Source organism: Polistes dominula, unplaced genomic scaffold (genome assembly GCF_049000335.1).
Source record: "Polistes dominula isolate Pdom_NZ unplaced genomic scaffold, Pdom_raw_medaka contig_20, whole genome shotgun sequence".
Classification (NCBI taxonomy): Eukaryota; Metazoa; Arthropoda; class Insecta; order Hymenoptera; family Vespidae; genus Polistes; species Polistes dominula.
Genome location: NW_028301147.1, coordinates 877,348 through 890,577, shown reverse-complemented (window position 1 = coordinate 890,577; position 13,230 = coordinate 877,348). Strand labels below are relative to the sequence as shown.

The window sequence follows — 13,230 nt, the reverse complement described above, 5'->3', positions numbered from 1 at the left end:
TCCCATTGTCCCTTTTTCTCTTCGAAGATAAATCATTTTAGATTATTATTTTCATTTAATTTTATTCCAATAATTTTAATACACTATAATATTTGTATTATGTAATTGAACCTTCTTTGTTTTTTTTTTCTTATTATTATTATTACATCGATGCATATTGAGAAATTTGGTTAAACAACGATAAACCTTTGTCGATTAATTCGGTTCCAACAACAACAACAACAACAACAACTCGATCATTTTTTGTCATCGAACATAATAATTTTTATGTGATTTTATTACACGAATTAGGGGGAAAGAAAAGAACAAAATATCTGAGGGTTCAAGGGGTGAGTTAGAAGAAAAATGGTTGTGGCGCTTAGATTGATTGATCTAGAATTCTCGTATTTCCAAAGGGCGTTGTTTTCTAAACCCTCCCTCTACTCCGAGGATTTTTTTTTTACTTTTCTCCCTTTAAGTTTAACTAACAATTTGCACTGATTTTTTGATTTTTTTTTAACAAATCATTTTCAATTATAATAAATGTTAGATAATATCTTTTCTCTTTTAATCATTTACTGAAATATATTTATTGTATTGTATATTATTATTATTATTATTATTATTATTATTATTATTATTATTATTATTATTATTATTATTAGTGTTAATAATAAACATTGGACGCACGGGAAAATTTGTAAGCGTCGTTCCAGCGACGATTGGACGACGCTCATAACCCATCGAAGTATAATTAATCCTCGTAATTAATCGCGTACCAACCAAAAAAAAAAAAGAATAATAAATTAAACGAAAACTAAAAGTTAGATGTCAAATTTATAAACCCCGAACGATTGAATCTTGACACCAATGTATGTGTAATACAAAAATGATGATTATGTGTGTGTGTAATAAGGAAAAGAAGACAATGTAGAAATTGTATTTTAAATAAATTATTAAACAATTATATTAAATAGGATTGAACTAAGAAAATATTAAAAGGACAGAGAAAGAAAGAAAGAAAGAAAAAGAGAGAGAGAGAGAGAGAGAGAGAGAGAAAGAAAGAAAGAAAGAGAAAGAGCGCAGGTAAGCGCGTTGATTTTTTTCTTTTGTTTTTTTTTGTTTTTGGGAGGATTCTCTCCCTCGGGTTTTGGATTTTTGGGGTCTTATTTCGCAACGTGCGACGCGTATACGCGACGCGAGACGACTGTTCGTAAAACACGAGCCAGACCAACAAGCTTCTTCCTACGATTTGTTTTAATCATCCCGTTAGGTAGCACCAGGAGGCAGCTCGTCCCGTTGGTTGTATTGATCCACGTGGGAGGGTAGGGGTTCACATTGGCTACCACCACCACCACCACCACTTCCAACCAACCACCAACCCATCTCGCCAAATTCCCGAGGACGTATCCCATTTTTTTCTCTTCAAACTAACTTCAGTTCACCTATTTTCTGTGCGTATTCTGTATTTTTCTATCTTCATTGTTATTCTTGATGTTTATCTAAACAAACAAAACAAAAAATGATCCCTAAAAGCGTCCCCTATTTTAAGGGGTTGGACTATCCTCTTTCTGTCTTCTTTCATAGTTTGTTTGTTTTTTGTTTGTTTTTTTTGTTTTTTTTACTTCATATTCAACGGAGTTTTGTATTTTTTGTTTGTTTGTTTGCATACGCTTGTTTTGTTTTGCATACTTTTTTGTTAGAAAATAAATGATAAATGGGAATAATTATTTGAACGTTTATGGATTTGATTCTTTTTGTGTTTGTTTATTTTTTTGTTTTTTTTTTTGTTACCTATTCGAATTATAATGAAAGTTTGATTAATGGTTTACCAAGGAAGGAAATTTTTAATATAACACAAAGTTCGATTGTACTCAGAAGAATTTGTATTATGATCTAAAGTAAATCGTAATTGTATGATCGATACAAATTTATTATTTGTTTCGGATAAGGATAATATTTGTATTATTTATCATCGATAATGTAGATTTCTATAAAGAATTTTATATTACCGATGATCGGTAATCTAACAAACTTATAAAAATGAATTTTCTTGTCATCAGATATCAGCACTAGGCTTCTTCAAATTATAATTTAACCTTTTAGAAAGAAAAAAAAAAAACAAAAAAAAAAGCAAATATATATATAATTAATTAAATTATCCAATCATTTAATTAGGAACAAGAAAAAAATGAATACCTCTAAGGAATGATAATTATAGGTGATAGAACAAAAAAGAAAAAAAAAAGGTTATATCGTAGAAATGGTTTAGGTTAGTTTTAAAAGCCTTAAAAGTTAAGAATCTTTTGTCAAGAAGTTAACCGAGTCACCTGCTAGGTGTCAATTATGCTATCTTTTGATAAAGATCACTATTCGTAGATAAACGAACATATATATATATATAGCAAAGATTCTTAAATAAAGGTTCCCTCTTGTTCTAAAGTTCCAATGGGTCTAAAAGTTAAAATAACATTTAACGAAAATGTCGAGACTTTTATTTTTTCGAGTTGAGGAGGAGGAGGAGTTCAGAGGAGGAGAAGGAGTTCAGAGGGACCAAAATGATCCCCCTTTTTTTCTTTTTTTGTTAGAACTAGCAATCCCATATAATAGAAACTAAATATATATGAGTAAAGCTGTCAATGTTGATGAAAAAATAACACCGAAGTGGATCATGTGGAAAAATCAGATAAGAAGAGAAATCTCTTCTCACTCTCTGTCTTTCTCTTTCTCTCACCTATTATTTTCTTTTCTTTTCGACAATTCTCTATTGTTTGAGAGACTCTCTCTCTCTCTTTCCTTTTTTCTCTCTTTCTTCTTTCAAGAACGAAGATAATGAAACGAGAAAGCTTAAGGTGGCGAAGGACGATCCTCCACTCCAGACGACTTGGTCGACCTGTTTGCGTTCCAACAGGAACAAACCGGGCGCACCTCTTACTCTTTTCTTTTCTTTTCTTTTTCTTTTTTCTTCAAGCAAATATTAAAGTATCCTCTCTCTCTCTCTCTCTCTCTCTCTCTCTCTCTCTCTCTTTCTCTCGTATAATATATTACAGCAGGTACTTCTATGTATATATATATATATATATCGTTCATGTGTATATATCTTCATCCTATCAGTTCTCGAACACTCAACACCTGTTATGGTACTCGTTAAAACCTGCTAATAAATAGTTCAAATCAAATTCCATTCTTATCGCGTGTCAATAATTCGTTCCGGTAAAAAAAAAAAAGAAAAAAAAAAATCTACGACAACGTGTCATTGCTGATAAAAAGAGAGAAAGAGAGAGAGAGAGAAAAAAGAGGGGATACATTTTTACGTTCATCGTTGGTTCACATAAATACGAGTGAGATTATTTATATGTTAGATCTACTAAGAGGTTATGTTGTATCATGAAATTTTGTGAAAAATCATCCTCCCCCTTTCATATTTCCATGACCAAAGAGGTTATGTCGATTATTTACAGTCCACTCTTGTGTCCACTTGAAACTCCAAAAGGGCGACACGTATGACAAGGAGAAGAACCGCAAATGGTTTTTCCGGCAACGATGCGTTGACAAATATTTACTAGAATTTAGAAGAGGTGAAGGAGTAGGTGGTGAACCTTCTTCGTTTCGTTTCGGTGTTCCAACATCACGCCGTCGTAGTGTTATATGATTCTTTTTAAGGATTTACGAGATAAGTATAGTCCGAGTTGTAAAAATTTGATAAAAGAAATAGAAATAGTTGAGCATTTAACGCTAATAGTAGTAGTAGTAGTAGTAATAGTAGGATTAAATGACTTGAGAAGGTACGAGTATCTTTGATAGGGACACGCTAATGTCGGCTCAAAAAGGGCCGAGGCACGCACTCTTATGCGCACGCATGCGTTTATAACCCTACCCTATTTGCTTAGGCAAATCGAAGAGATTTCGCGTCGTGAGTGTTGTTGTCTTGCCTACAATCTATTCCCACCCCACCCTGTGTTACTCGAACGTGGTAATAAAAAACTATTACTGTGGTCATCAACCTTTTTAACGGCGTAAGCTACCATTAGTAGGAGGCGCGCTAATCGCGAACGTTGTAACGTCAAAAATTATGGTCGCGCGAGGATGTTACCTTGCCGTCGTAAAAACCAAAGCACGATTTACATTTGTATACGACGTGTTTATTTCGTAGCTCTATCCCCGTTCGTCGTCCAAGCGTTGGAAACCAAACGATAGAGACGTAAGGGCCCTCTTCTCAGGAGGATAATAAATCTTCTCTTCTTCTTCCTCCTCCTCCTCCTCTTCCTCCTCTACCTCCCTCTTCCTCACCGTTCTCCTTTCTTTCTTACCCCTCACCCTTGGAAACATCATACGTTAAACTAACGCCAGGGCGTTTTACGTTAAATCCGACACATGCACTTGTCCAAAATCTTGTCTAATAACAAATCAAATAGGATCAATGACTCGTTTCTTTGCTTTATAAAAAGAATAACAAAATGTAATCGATGAGAAAAGGATATTCAGTTGATCGCGTGTACAGTTATTAAAAAAAAAAAAAAACATTTCAAACGGACGATGCGATCGATGATCGATGATCCGACGATCGTGCGGAGAGATCTGGTTTTTTTTTTTCTTTTTTTTCTTTTTATCATTTTCTTTTACCTTTTTCTAACGCTCACTTACCAGAGAGTTTAGTTACGTTCAATTCTATAGAATAACAACTTGAGAGCTCCCACTTTTTAGGGCTACTTTATAAATGTATAACGCGAGTCTAATGTTAAAAGTCAGCAGCATGCGTCGAATCGTTCGAATCGATCTCACGCTCCCACAGGTTGGTTTGTCGGTTCCGAATCCATCGTTGAATCGTTGTGGAAGAAGTGGGGAGTAGAAGGGATACGAGTGATTATGAAATTCTGTCACAACAGCTCGAGAACTTAATTCGTTTCGATGGCTGACCATAACTCGAGGAGGGCCTAAGAGAACCGATCCGAGAGAGAGATCGGTGGCCTCCCGATCTGCCTCAGGAGATTCTCACGCAAACGCGATTCCCCTCTCTTCTTCTTTCCTCATCCTCCTCCTCCTCCTCGTCCTCTACGTCGAACGAACGCGAGGAGTCTTCTTGGCTTTGGCCGACGATGAATTTACAAAGACGGACGCGTACATTCTATTAACAGCGACCACGGATGACGACAAGAAGAAGGAAGAGGTTTGGGGGGAAGGATGAAGGAAGGTGGCGTGAGAAAAATCGACTAGGTGGTGGTATCGAGAATTGTAAGAACAAAAAGAAAATCCTGAGAGGGTTAAAGTTTTATTTAAACGGGCGCCTATCTCTCTCTCTCTCTCTCTCGCCCTTAGTAAGGAACCCCAACGGGTTCTCGTCCACGGATGTCGTGCAACAATGGGGCACTTAAACTCACCGAAAGCTTAAGTCATCGTAACGGGCAATCATCATCACCGAGGTAGAACACTGCCTCCCCAATTATCTCGGGGCCAAAACAATTAAACGCGACGCGCGGATGCTTTCTCGGTATAGTTCTTGGACTCATCTCTCCAAAGGAAGGGACAAAGGGAACTGCATCTTCATCCAATTAGACGATAATGGAAGACGGACGCGCGTTTTGCCACGGGGCCCCGCGAGTCAATGTGCGTCTTCTTCTTCTTCTTCTTCTTCTTCTTCATCTTCTTCTTTCCCCCTCCCTGTCGTTCACCCTCTCACGTTCCTGAGGCATCCTTTCGAAATTTTCTTCCGTATCCTCCTACTTCTCCAGGTTTGGGTTCTCCAGGCTCCAGGCTTCTCGAGGGTTCGCGCGACGCGTTCGAGTGGTCTCGAACGGAGCTTATGCCAACCGGAGTTGTTTAAGCGCTTGTACAAATAGAATACAAAGCGGCGAACAAACAACGGCTAAAAGGTTTGAGTTGTAACGCGCTCGGACGCTCTTCGCGATGGCAAACAGACCAATCGTGTCAGAGAGAAAGAGATAAAAAGAGGTTAAGTCTAGTCTCTCTCTCTCTCTCTCTCTCTCTTTCTCTTTCTCCCACCCATTACAATCCATCTGCATCGCCATTTTGGTATATACGACGCCTACGGTCTCTAACATTATTTTCTTTATCTCATTATATATTATTCTTATTATTGAATAAAAATAAATAATATAACACGTACCGTGACAAATCCTTTTCATTGGACTATTCAATCATAACCTGTAAAGTTGTTTTGATTTATTAAATAAATACGTTTAGGTATATATCCATCGATGGTACACATTGCACGAAACGTGTTATAGGAATTTCCTTTATTTATTGAATTTCCATGCGAATTTGTTCATCCTTTAGGTAGAGGGATAGGTAACGTCGGGTCGCATTAAGGTGAGAAGATCGCTACCATTTTCAAGTTTTATATTAAGTCTATCTTTTTAGGTATGCGTCACGTCGATTTGTGTAGTGTATGAAGATGGAAGAAGAAGTGAAAAGAAGAAGTGGAAAGAAGAGGGTCAGGCGACATTAGCCATGTGGAAATAACGATTCTCTTTCTCTTTCTCTTTCCCTTTTTCATTCTTTAATGTAGAAGAAGAAGAAGAAGAGACAGGTAGGCGGATAGAGGAAGGATCTTGCAACGGGTAGGATCACTAAATTAAGCCGGATTAGGCTAATCTGGAGCCGCGGATCGTTAATTAATGTGGCTATTAGTCAGCGACGTTGACTATTAATTCGAACCGATAGCAATGCCCCCAGACGATACGTTATGGCAATATCGTGTATTTGTCACTATCGTTCGGCTCACAAATTGCTTACAGCGCACCTGGAATGCCGTGTGAGTCCTCCCCTAAGGGATACGAGAGTCTCTTCTACTCTCGTTCTTCTTTTCCACCTCCTACTCCTACTCCTACTCCTCCTTCTCCTCCTCCACCTCTTTCCACCATATTCCTTTGCTATATCTTTCGTTCGTTCGAGTAGCTAACGCAAGAAGGCGTTGATCGTTATCGTCCCTCATCAACGTCTATCCGCCATAGGACTATTTATTATCTGTGTGTCGTAGGACCACACTCAGTTACTCTCGGTGGCATAAATCGTTAAAAATGAACAAAAAAAAAAAAAAAAAACGAAGAAATAGGAGAAGCAAATAAAAAAGAAGAAGAAGAAGAAGAAGATCGCCAAAAAAAGGTATTATTGAACCAGGGACAGATGAAAAGGAAAAACGTACATTCCAAATTGGTTATCCTTGGTGATTTTCCATCGAATAAACGTCTTCTTTCTATCCCCCTAACTTTGAATTTGTCATAGCCATCTGACCATAGATGAACGAGAGAAAAAGAGAAAGAAGATAAAAGAATGAAAAAGAATAAGAAGAAGAAGAAGAAGATATAAGTAGTAGTAGGATTTATCTTCTTATCCCAATAGATGCACTCGTCAACTAGACCCCGGATACACGCAGTTTAGAATCTATTTTTATTATTCTTAAACCCACCCCCCCTCCTCTCTCCCCAAATTTTTCTTTGAACACATCTTCAACATTCTCCCTACACACACACACACACAGACACACACAGACAGACAGACACACTTCTCCACCCAGGTTTTTACCTGGGCTATTCAATGTCTAAATATTTCTTTATAAAGTTGTTTTCGGGTTATTCTGTCATATACATTGCTACACCTTAAATCTTGTTTTCTTTATTTCATTCATTATTTATCATTATTTTATTTCTCTTTAATTTGTTCGTGAGAATCGTGGAATCATTTGCAATAGGAAAGAAATTTCATTGGAACGGTGGCTAAAGCAAACGACTCTCTTCTGTACCTCGTGATCATTAACGATTATTTACGCTTATCTCCGAGGAAGTGGAAAACCACACGAGGAGAATGAACGAACGAACGATTAACGTTTAAAAAAAGAGATAGAACGAAAAGGTTAACTTCTCAACCAAAAATCAGGAGAAAAGGATGGCTAATTATCCTTTCGAATGAAAGAACGATGCACGTTTTACCTGGCACGACGGTTAATCGATTCGGCCCGGATTGCTAGACGGCTGGACGCTCATCTCATCGAACCACAAGAACCAAGTCCCTTCTTCTTCTTCTTCTTCTACTACTACGATTCGACTTGATTTTACCCGAACAAACAAGCTCGAAAAAGTTACGATTCTCGTGCGAATCGGAAGTCAAGTAAGTAAAGTAACTAAGAGAGAGAGAGAGAGAGAGTGTGTGTGAGTGAGTGAGAAAGAAAATTTAAGGCGATTTATAATGTTTTCGACACAGTCACGGTTTGAAGAATAACTCGATCGACAGGTGTATTCATCCTGGCAAAGTTCTTTTGTCAAAAAGGTAGAAGAGAATTTATATGCCCGTTTCGTTGGACTAACGTTCACTCGAAACGAGGAAACGAGCAAGATGAAGATGATGTAGATGAAGAAGAAGAAGAAGAAGAAGAAGGTTTGCTATTCCCATCCTTTCGCGGGTGGTCGAAAAGACCGCAAAAGAAAGAAAGAGAAAGAGAGAAAAGGAAGAAGAGGAAGAAGGTGGGGACCGTTGAACATAATCGGTACCGGAGTTACACCTATTTGTTCTTTCAATTCCACGTACCTCAGGTATTTATAATTTTCCACGGTTTGAGTAAGTGATGTTGTTGTACTTCTTTTGCGGGTGGTCAAAACCCTAAACCAGATGGTGCATAGTTTTGTATACTTTTTAAAAGAAATATTCCTTTTCTTGAAAATCTATCTGTAAAATCGTAAAAGATGAAAGAAGATGAAAGAAGAAAATGAAAGAAGAAGAAGAAGAAAATGGCACGCGTCGTACAATTAGAATGAAATCTACACTACGAATTCCAGATTGATCGAGTAGTAGAAATTGTAGTAGTGGTAGTAATCGTTGTTGTTACAAGGAAGAAGAATGCGGTCTGAACGATTTGAACGAACTATCCTATCCGTCAAGTATGAGAGAAAAGAGACAACAACAACAACACTATTACCGGAAGTGACGCCCCGTGTACAATCATGAAAAGGTGTTCGCGAAAAAGGTAATGCACTGTGTAACGCGGTTTCTTGGTGTTGAGCTGATATGGTTGAGGACATCCAAGTCATCAGACATCTTTTCTAAGAATACCAACCCAAGACGATCTATACGATCTTATCTCTTAATCGATCATCCGATAGAGGAATCTTTCTCTACTCGTCTACTTCGACTGATTCTCCTTCCTTAGGCAGAAGAAGGTTCCGCTGAGAAAACCAGAGAATCACCGGCATACCTTACCTGTCTTTTTACTTACATCATTTCAATCCCTTACCATCATTCCTACAGATCATACCTTTAAAGAAGAGACATTTTTCACGGAAAACTATCATCCTTGTACCTAGACGTTTTACTATTACTATTACTATTTTACTAACTCACGATCTTAACATTTTTCTCCCATTAGTTTATCTTATCCATTTAATCTGTCACACTATTCTCCAACCATCGCAAAATTACACAAGACTTGATTGATTTTTTATTCTTCTTCCGGTTTCTTCCTTATTTGCTTTAACTTAATAGAGTGAAATTGCTAACATAAGACGTAACTTATATTTTCTTTTTTCTTTTTTTTTTCTTTTTCTACTCTTTCTTTCTTTGGTACTTCATCGACTTGCTCGGTTCAAGCAAAGAGCTTGCCCAAGTTTCTCTCAGAGCTGAGAGCTAACTCTCTCGTTCTCGCATGCGAGAGAAAGCAATCGTAAGAGAAAGAAAGAGAGAGAAAGATAAATTCCATTGCCAGCTGCGAGGAACCGGATCCTGACGGTTAATTAGTAGCTCCGATCATTCGACGATGAATCAGACTATGAGAACCATCGAAGGTTATTCTCTTCTTCTTCTTCTTCTTCTTCTTCTTCTTCTTCTTTCTATGGGTGGCGCATCACGAGCCAAAGAAATAAATAAATAAAGAAATGAAGAAAGAGAAACTAATAGCTTAAAATGTTGTACAAGTCGTGATAGGTGGCACGAAGAATACCTTCAAGAAAAAATCATCACGCACATCTTCTTCCTATTTTAAAATACTTTCTCGAGGACGTAGCTAACTTAGTCATCGATTACCTCCATCGTGAGCATTTGCAACGTCATAATTCGATGAAATTAGCTTCGAAGAATTCTTACAAACGTAAGTTAACAACTCGTCATGTTACTTAAGGCTTCACACAGTTCTCTACTTTGTATTTTAATATTAAAATACTCTTTTGTCAATATTTCAAACAAATACTATGGATTTTTAATTTATTCCTTTACAAATATATCAAACCTATAAACAAGAATATTTTTTTTTTAATATTGATGATACAAAAAGAGAGGGAAAGATAGTGCACGTCCCGTCGAGCACTAATGGATCGATCTTGGGTGGTTCCAAATCCACGCGATCGCAACATCGAACAAGGAAAAGTACACTCTCTCGATTTCTACTCTCGTCATTTTTATTGAAATTATTTTCGAAGGCAAATGACTTGACGTAGGAGGGGGGGAGGTAGGGGGTGGGGTTTATTTCCCCTTTTTACTTGAGAGAGTGCGTGTCAACGTGGGCGGCACTGTCGTGGGCCACGAGTCCTTGGTAAAAACGAGAATTGGCGCATTCAACTGGGAATGAAACTGGGATCTTTCAAGGCCCACCACCACCACCACCACCACCACCCTCCTCCACTCACGTCAATTTGCCTCGCGTGTCGCGTGATTAACGCAACCTTATTAAAAAGGCACGTTGTTTCTGGTTGGGTCTCGACTTCGACTGGGTTGGTTCGGTTAGTTTGCCCGCGACGAAACGTACGAGTCGCCCATTAACCTTAGCGAAATCTTGGTGGCTAATTAATCGGAGCAATTAAGAAGAAGAAGAAGAAGAGGAAGAGGAAGAGGAGGAGGAGGAGGAGGAGGAGGAGGGGGTTGGTTCCCCGCGACGCGATGATCTACGTTCGGTACGTCCGGGCCGATTTATTAATGCGAGTCCACCAAGGGCGAGCCTTTCCACGCTACGGGGTGGTCCCAAACCGCGAATCGAATACTCGACGAGAGTTAGGCGAGACCTGCTGGAATAAAAGAGAGAGAGAGAGAGAGAGAGAGAAAGAGAGAGAGAGAAAACCATGAAATGGAGGAAGAGGAGGAGGAGGAGGAGGGAAGACGATAAAGCCGATCGTGCTGGCTCGTCACGTATCGGACCAGGCACGCGACGTAGCCTTGCTAAATTTCTGCTCGCGTATAGAGTGCTTTGGTACGATCGATGGATGGAACGATCGATCGATCGATCGATCGATGATCGAAGGAATGTCAAAAATACGAGCTATTCCGGTCGCGATTGGCCCACCCGGAGAATCGTAAATGCCCGTATAAAAATAGTTATCCAACAACACACACACATACACATACACATACATACATACATATACATGGGACAGGGTGGGATTCGTGGACATGCGCGCGTGCGCACACAAAAGACAACGTTTCGTTTATCTTTTTCTCTTCCCTTTTGCCACGCGACCGTTTTTTTTTCCTCGCAAAAGAGAATCGGTAGGCCCGCGGCGTTCTCGACGATCTGTCATTTCTTGGCAGATCGATCCATCCATCCATCCATCCATCCATCCATCGATCGATCGATCGATCCATCGATCGAGCACGTATTAACGCGTCGCGTCACGCCAAGAATGCGTCTTTGATGCGTCTATATTTCTTTTCTTCGTAAACCTTTTATCCTTTCCACCCACCGATTTGGTGGAACGACGACGATTGGAGAAGGTTGGTACGAGCGCACGAGCTGATCAATGTCCAACCATACGAAAGAAATTTATCAACCGGTTTTCACCGATTCACGATTCCCTTTATTTCCCTATTTCATATCTTCACTTTGGTAACATTGATCTGTGGTTTTATTCCGCTAGAATCTTTGACAACAAATAATATCCTGAAGGATATCAAATTTACGATGAAGTTTTGATCAAATAGGCGATCGGTATAATTAATAATAATAAAAGAAAAGAGATTAACCAAAGTCTGAAAAAATAGTTTGATCAAAACAAGTGATACTTTGTGAGTTGATTAGATTAATGTGTTGGTTGAATGAATAGTAGAATCTTATTTTCTTGAAATAAAATACCAATTTCCTAACCTCAACGTAGTATACCATCATTTTGACTATATTATACTCATACGAAGATAAAGATAGAAAAAGATGAGCCAACGAATGAGAAAATATCTTTCCAAACAGGTGGTACTTTGTTAGTTGATTAGGTTAATGTGTTGGTTGAATGGTAGAATATTTAGTTGAAATAAAGGACCAATTTCCTAATGTCAGTGTATACCTACCAGTCTGACTATATCGTCCTCGTACAAAGAGAGAGAGAGAGAGATAGAAGGAGAGCCCGCGGGACGAATGGGATTAATTAATATTAGTAACACTGGGGGAGGCCGTAATTAATTACCGGAGCGACGTTGGCCATTCGTCTTAATACGTGCGCGCTATGCGCCCCGTGGCATTCGCTCGTTTGTTCCCGGTTGAGCCAGATAATGATCGCGACCTAATGAAAACATTATGTTCCTCGAGGCCTCCTCTCTTTCTCTCTTTCGATACTCCAACTCCTCTTTCTCTTTCTCTCTTTCTGTTCTCAGACCTCTCGCACGCGCGTTATTCCTCGTACAACGCTGCGCCATTATCCTTTCGGCGATCTCAGTTGAGCAGAAGAAGAAGAAGAAGAAGAAGAAGAAGAAGAAGAAGAAGAAGAATAAGAAAAAGGGACGCGAGAAAACGAACGACCTCGTCCCTTACCCTTTAGCGAATTTTTATTAGTTACTTTTTATTATCGTTATTACGATATCGTTTCCTTCGATATCGCATACGACGTCCGTCCGTTCATCCGTTCATTGAAATTTTTTTTTTTTTTTTTATCTTGTTCCCTTGCCAACCATCTTTAAAATCCTGATCAAGAATTTCAATTCATTAATAATCTCTCTCTTACCTTTCGTATAAAAACCCTTTTCCTTTCCTTTCTTTTCTATTCTTTTCTTTTCTTTTCTCAACTTAAATTTATATCCATTTAAAAATGTTTTTATCGAGTAATCTGTCTTAAGATGATATTGCTTAAGATAATTCGTTACTGATGCTTCATTGGTTGACAAGTATTCGACACAATCCTGTCAAAAATCAATTGTGTATTAATAAATACATAAATGTTTGTCTACACAATAAGAGTAATGGCGTATCTTCCTAATACTCCTATTGTAAAAGATTCAGGTATATATCCGTCACATATATAGATTTTTCACTTAAGTAAATCCCTTTTTATC

General features: G+C 38.3%; 1 protein-coding gene across 2 annotated transcripts in view; it reads right to left on the bottom strand.

Annotated features, from left to right (window-relative positions):
• Positions 1 to 1,200, bottom strand: part of Ndae1 (Na[+]-driven anion exchanger 1) — a 37,761-nt gene extending 36,561 nt beyond the window's left edge. For both annotated transcript variants that reach the window (XM_089177153.1, XM_089177152.1), the window contains exon 1: positions 670 to 1,200. The gene's annotated coding sequence lies outside the window, so the exon portion shown is untranslated. The remainder of the gene's footprint in view (positions 1 to 669) is intronic.
• Positions 1,201 to 13,230: the final 12,030 nt, after the last annotated feature.